Below are 6,635 nucleotides of genomic sequence, written 5' to 3' on the forward strand. Positions count from 1 at the left end.
ACTCGCAAAAACACTGTAGAAACATGATGGTCTCAATTATTCACAACCAAAAGTTTCAACCATATATTTTTCGAATAGTGACTTTCAGAATATTATATGAAGATGGCATAATATTCTTCTAATGAAAAAAAGTCTATTAATATTCCAGTATTCTGTCAATTATAGCACAATAATTGAAAGTCTGTTGAATATCCTGAATAATAATCCTGTTAGCAATGGGTGCTTTCCATAACTATCAAAATAAGCTATACATCTCCGAAAATTGAAAATTCATTTTCGTGTATCAAATTTACAAAATTTTCAAGTAATAGAACCCAAAAATGCCTTGAAAGATCCAAACGTGACCAGAGTTAATAAAATATTCTGCAAAATATCACGCACTTCGCAACAAATTGTATAATTTTCATTATCGGAATATGCGAAAACTGGCAATATCCTGTCATCATAACATATTTCACCCGTTCATGTCTTGGTTGCGTGTTGTATTATCTCTTACACATTATGTACTTGAAAAAATACATTATCAAATGTTTTCAACGAAAGATTTTTATAACTTCAAAGTCAACGATCTGCATAGAGGTCGAAGATAATTATTACGTTAGGTAATGTTTTGGTGATCCAGTCAATCAAAAATGTAAATACAGATCAAGAGGATTCGACTGGATGAGGCAATACATTTCAGTGTATACAGGTCAGAAATTGGAATGATCAAAGTATAATCTGAGACACAAATTATTTATGAATTGTTTCTAAAATAATATAAGCTCCTGATAGGAGTTGTCAACCTATAAAATTGTTGTCTCTATTGGAAGTAAACAGGTGCGTTGAACATTTATGTTTGTGACAGGTACTTCAGTTCCATTCATTATAATTAATTGACATAATTGATAATTATACTTGTTAACACGTTATTTCTCCAATAGTAATGAAAAGAAAAGTTAATTACATAGTTTTTCAATAAACTCAGAAGAAGATTGTCAGAGCATGAAAATATTTTCGTCAAATTTAACCCACCAACACAAGTGGGGATTGCACAAACCATGAAAGTTAATTTTAATCAAAAAAAATTATAAAATAAGTCTGATCATACTTATCAAAAAAAAATATTACGAAATTAATCCTGCTGCTGCCCAAAAGAGAAGTATCTGCAAAAATTTCCTCTTTCAGGAAACTTGCATAAATTTCTATCAGACATGATTCAATGGCAATCGTGGTATCAGCCAGGAGAAAAGTTAGCTTCGGGTAGGCTTTTGCTGAATTCTACTCTGTAGGAATGTTATGAAAGGTGAATGTTTCCAATTTTATTCAGAAATCTTTATTTTCTTATTCCCGCCTAAGTTCAGGATTTCTTCATCAAAGTCACATTGAGAATGATAATCCAATAAGCTACTCGTACCCGTGGGTTGGGCTACCTATCGGGCGCGTCCCCAGGTGGCGGATAGGGGAACGGCCAGGGGACTGGAGGCCCTGTCCGGGAAGCCAATGTGGCCTTACGGACGGGGTCGCCAGACTCCTGGTCGGTGGCAGAAATAAGTAGGGTGAGGGGAACTAAAACCCCCCAAGAGCCTTTGCAGAACATGCCACCGTGGACCAGCCTACCCAAGCTAAGGTGTAAAGAATCGTGCCAACAGCTGAATGGCCGGTGATATGCGGTCACGAACGATCCCCTTGGGGAAGTGAGCAAAACCTCATTGTAATCAGCTTACCTCTGATAATGCGGGGCTCTGCCAGAGATGACCAACTCTTCCCTTGCTACTCGTGAGAACACACATGAATGAAACAACAGAAACAAAAACCAATCCCGAGGCTGGACAGAAGTGCTCACCTCAATCTAAGGCGGTGGCGGGGGATGTCCACCCCAATCTACCGCAGGAAAGCTCCCTCACTTGTGCACCTCCACGGAGGGAAGCCCAAGAAGGTTGAAGAAGCCGCACAACGACAGTAATATCGCTGCACCTTCCAAAACCTTCGCGGAGGCCACCGTGAGACACCTCAAGTTTGCCAAAGAGACTGTGTATTCGGCGAATCTTGGCCTACACCTGCCTCCTAGTGACCTGTTCACCTTCCTGGAAAGGACAGAATAGACGATGACCTAGAAGGACAAATATCTCGGGAGGATGTACAATGGGTCACATGTGGCCTAAGTGCTGTGAGTCTACACTAACCCTCCCTACTCTACAGATACCAAAAGCTACTTGTATTCAATATTATATTAACTAATTTATCAATCTCTAGGCGTGAATTGGAGACTGTAATATTAGACTCAAACAGTCTGTACTTCATTTCTATGCCAATTACCTATACCAAATGAACATCAAGCATCGACAGCTTGAACAAATTCGACAAATATTCCGATGTACGGTCTTTTGATATTCCTCACAACTTTATTTCAAATGGAGTATTCGAGTAACACTTTATTGTGGGATTGTCATTGGACAGTTTACAAAACCACAACGCGTGTTTTGCTAAATTTAGGGTCTTTCATTAAGAGCTTCCTATCTTCAAATTTGTATGAAACAAAGCGAATACGTGGCTCAATGTGCCGACGTCTAGACGCATGCGTAATGTCTGAAGGTAGACATATTGATCATTTACTATGATTTCTACATGTTGTGTTTTGTTATTAATGAATTTGTTTTGTTTATTACCCTTCAATCGTTTAATGCAGGTACTAACTACAAAATAACAATAAATCCAGTTCGCATTTATGACGATGTATCTCTGTAGTTGTTCGTAAAATCATTTTTTTCTGCGAACTGGTTTATTTTGGGCAAAAAATCCAAGAGACATTTTTTGTTCAGAATGAAACAGGCTATCGGAAATAAATTTTTAAATGGTAAACAAATAATAAGACAAAAAGTTACATTGGAAATGAATTTTAGGGGTTGCGTTTTTCCACCCCTTACAACCATGGGGTAAACCAAATAAATTACTGGCTAAGTGTCTTTTTGGTAGTACAAAACGTCAAGTTAATTTCAATATTGTAACTTTTTTAGTGCTTGTGAAAAAAATTGTTATAAAAATTTTATGTACCCCCTTTAAGGGGATGTATCTTAACAAGGGATGCTCCAATGAAATTTCTTTATATGAAAGATCCTATCTTTTTTTTGATGAGGAATCACCTCCTCAAATGTTTTACACTTATTTAGTTACACCCTGTATAACATCGTACAAAAGTCCGCCATTTTGCTGTCTGAGATCTATCAAATTAATGAGTACCTTAAATTCATAAAGTGATTGACTGATCATTATCCGTTCTGTAGATGCACAGTTCGACATTTGTTAATCATATTGAGCTGATAATAGGGATTTCAACTTTTTTTTTTTAAGTTCATCAGAGTATATGTACTGTAAATCATGCGGAAGTTGATTATAGAACTTACAGGGTTGTACGTGAAAGATCGCTGAAAAATGGAGATTTTATGTTTGTACATTGCCAGTAACCCCGAGTTACGAGTGTTATAATCACTCAGATTCCCTATTTTAATTAGTTTGTCATATAGATATGTTGGTGTTCTATATTTCAGTACTTTATGAGTCATATTTAATAGATGTTATTTTCTCATATCTAACAATTTCAGTTTTTGCATTTCCCGATATTTATGACTTATGTGCTCATATTTGCGTATTCCGAAGGAAAGTCTAATACAAGAGTTCTGTATTTTTTGAAGTCGACTACTGTCAACACTCAGAAGAGCGGGTCCATAAATGTAGTCACAGTACGCCAGTTTCGATAATATGAGGGATTCACATACACGAATTTTCAGAGCGGAACTCATGAATTGTCTACTTGGATAAAGTTGTTTGAGTGTATTATATGAACCTCGGCAAAGTTGATTGACATGTTTTGTGAACCTCAATTCATTGTCTAACCAGAGTCCGAGATTTTTTTTTTCATTTTTTATGGGAATTTTTTCCCCACCCAAAATGATGGTGATTGAGGTACTGGCTAGATTACGTTTGAGCTTCGGTCCGAAAAACAATGCACTGGACTTACTCGCGTTCAACTTCAGATTATGTGCTGCAGATACATTTATCAAAGAATCCAGATCCGAATTTAAAGCAGCGGTAACATCGGGTTTCACTTCATTGAAAAATAAGTACAGCTGGGTATCGTCCGCGTAATGGTGTATGCGGCAGAATTTGACGAATGAATGAAAATCTGAGATGTACAAAGGAAATAACAGTGGGCTCAATTCCAATTCCAATTCAAGACAAAAGAAGTTGGTAATCATCGACCTGCAGTGCTCACCGTTGACAATAATGGCCTGGCCAACGTTGTCAAAAATGGAAAGATGATTTTTCGATGAAAATCAGGGTCAGTTGCTCCAGAGCTCACACTTTCACAGACATCGGCGATGTTTTCGGCAGATCTTGCATTTCGTCGAAGTACGGGAATTGGTCGATCGTTTACTGAACCAGTGGACTCAAATTAATCCATCACATTGCGAATAGTCCTCTCGGTAGGACGATTGTGGCGACCGTAAAATTGGCGAAGCGCGCGGTACGTTGCTCGAACAGACCACCCATTTTGATAAAACAATGTTATCATTTGCACGTGTTGTTGAGTGCTATATCCCTCCATGGTGATTTGGCAAAACAGACTGAATAAATGACAATTACTTTGACAGATGTAGCTTCAACAAGATTGCCGTTTCCAATTGTCAAAGTTCGGAACTCTCTGTTGAAAGTTCCTATGATAGCTTCCTCAATAATTTCCATAGTGACTAAAGTCTACTCATTGTGAGATTTTTCACTAAAAAGTTTTACAAAAAAGCAACACGTGTTTCTCTATTCTATACGATAGCTTCTTCAGGCGTGTCTCAATTCTTCCCATCTTCTGAATCTGTTTTCCAGAATTAAAATTTGATGATGCCCATTTAATCGGCTGGTGAAATTTCTTTTTATGATGTCTAGATTTCCAATTAGTTTTCGCCTAAAGTCAGGTAAAATTATTAGTCATTCAGTAGGTAGGTCATATGATTCAAATTGTTGTTTTAAAAAGCACAAATCAATTAGAATTTCACTCAGTATGAAAACGCCATTTTATTGAATGGGCGCTGAAATTTTCAAAATGACACCCTAAACTCGTTTTTGTTGCATGCAACTGAAAGCAAATCTTACATAATGCAACGCAACAAATATCTGTTACTATCATTCAACTGCCATTACCTGATCATTCACGTAAGATATTGAATCCACAGAATTGCTTAAATTGATTGCAATAACTATATCGACATCGATACCAAAGTCCATATTCTTCACCACTTCTAAATTCATCATTGGATCTGATGATGTTATTATGAACCATGATATGTTTTCGTCATATTGCAGTATCTGGTCGGTCTGAAGTCCAATGAATTAGTCATTGAAAGAAAATCAATCAACATTGTGAAATGCATATTCGTATAAACATCAGAAGTGTTAGTAGTGAATAATAATTTTCTATTTCTTCAGCAATGTATAGAAAATCAAAAATATTCAAATGAAGAAATATTCAATAAATATCAATGGAAGCAGAAAATTTTCCTGAACGATTTTTTTTATGTACCTATATCGGAATAAGCAGAATTTACTTTGAATTTCCCAATTTGTATACATACAAAATATTTATGATGGAAACTCAAAACAAATTTAATTACAGATTGAATATAGTTAAATGACACTTAGAGTAGGAAGTACAAATCGCAAGATCTGTTTTGATATAATTCTTCTTGTTGAGTAATTTCATTTAGCCTTGTGATAGCACATAATTTCGAATAGGAATTATCTGTTTGCTAGGTTTTTTGATCATCTAAGATCTTAAAAATGAACAAAGGTTGATCTATTGTGTAATAAGGGGCGAACTGAAAAAAGTATCCCAGAAAGGTTACTGCGTGATATGAACTACTAAAGAGTCCAATTGCATTCATAATGGTCGAATTCATATGTTCTGCTCACGAGTAATCAATGATAAAAATTAAACTTATATATAAGGCCTTTCTTAGATGGTTAACGTTTACGAAAGTTTCGTTATCAAAACTCAAAAATTCACTGATGAAAAACACCTCAATCGTAAAATGGTATCAGGTTGTTCGGAAAGTTTTGTCTGTTTCAATGAGCCCACTTCAAACTGTAATATCTCCGTGAATACGTATTCAATTTAGTCGAAATGAGCCCTATTTGAATCAGGGTCCTTTTCCCAACGCAACACAAGTCAGTATAAAAATTGTGTGATTGGGATTCGATGAAGTTGACGAAGGCCGTTTGTGCCTGGTCCTGACTGGCGAAGATGGTAGTCGATTGGCAAGAGGTCTGGGGAGTACTGTGGAGGAGGCAGAATTTTGACGCTCATTCCTTTCAATTTTCAGACGGTGATTTGTGAACCGTTGTGACGGGTGTTGTCATGGAGCAGCATCGGACCTTTACTGTTGACCAGTGCCAGCTACTGCTGACGTAATATTCGTGGTGGTTTAAATTTGGAAAAAAAAACACAATCAATGTATGAAGTACAAAATAGTCTAACGATCAGTATATACCCCGATACAGTAAAATAAATATTTATTGGTTTATAGAGCTATATTTATTGAGATCACGAACAGAATCTGAGAATAAGAATCAATATCTCTATTGATCACAGTAAGGTATACTTGGTA

Source organism: Leptinotarsa decemlineata, unplaced genomic scaffold (assembly GCF_025532065.1).
Source record: "Leptinotarsa decemlineata unplaced genomic scaffold, Ldec_3_MD MMD2_tig00003335_RagTag_RagTag, whole genome shotgun sequence".
Lineage (NCBI taxonomy): Eukaryota > Metazoa > Arthropoda > Insecta > Coleoptera > Chrysomelidae > Leptinotarsa > Leptinotarsa decemlineata.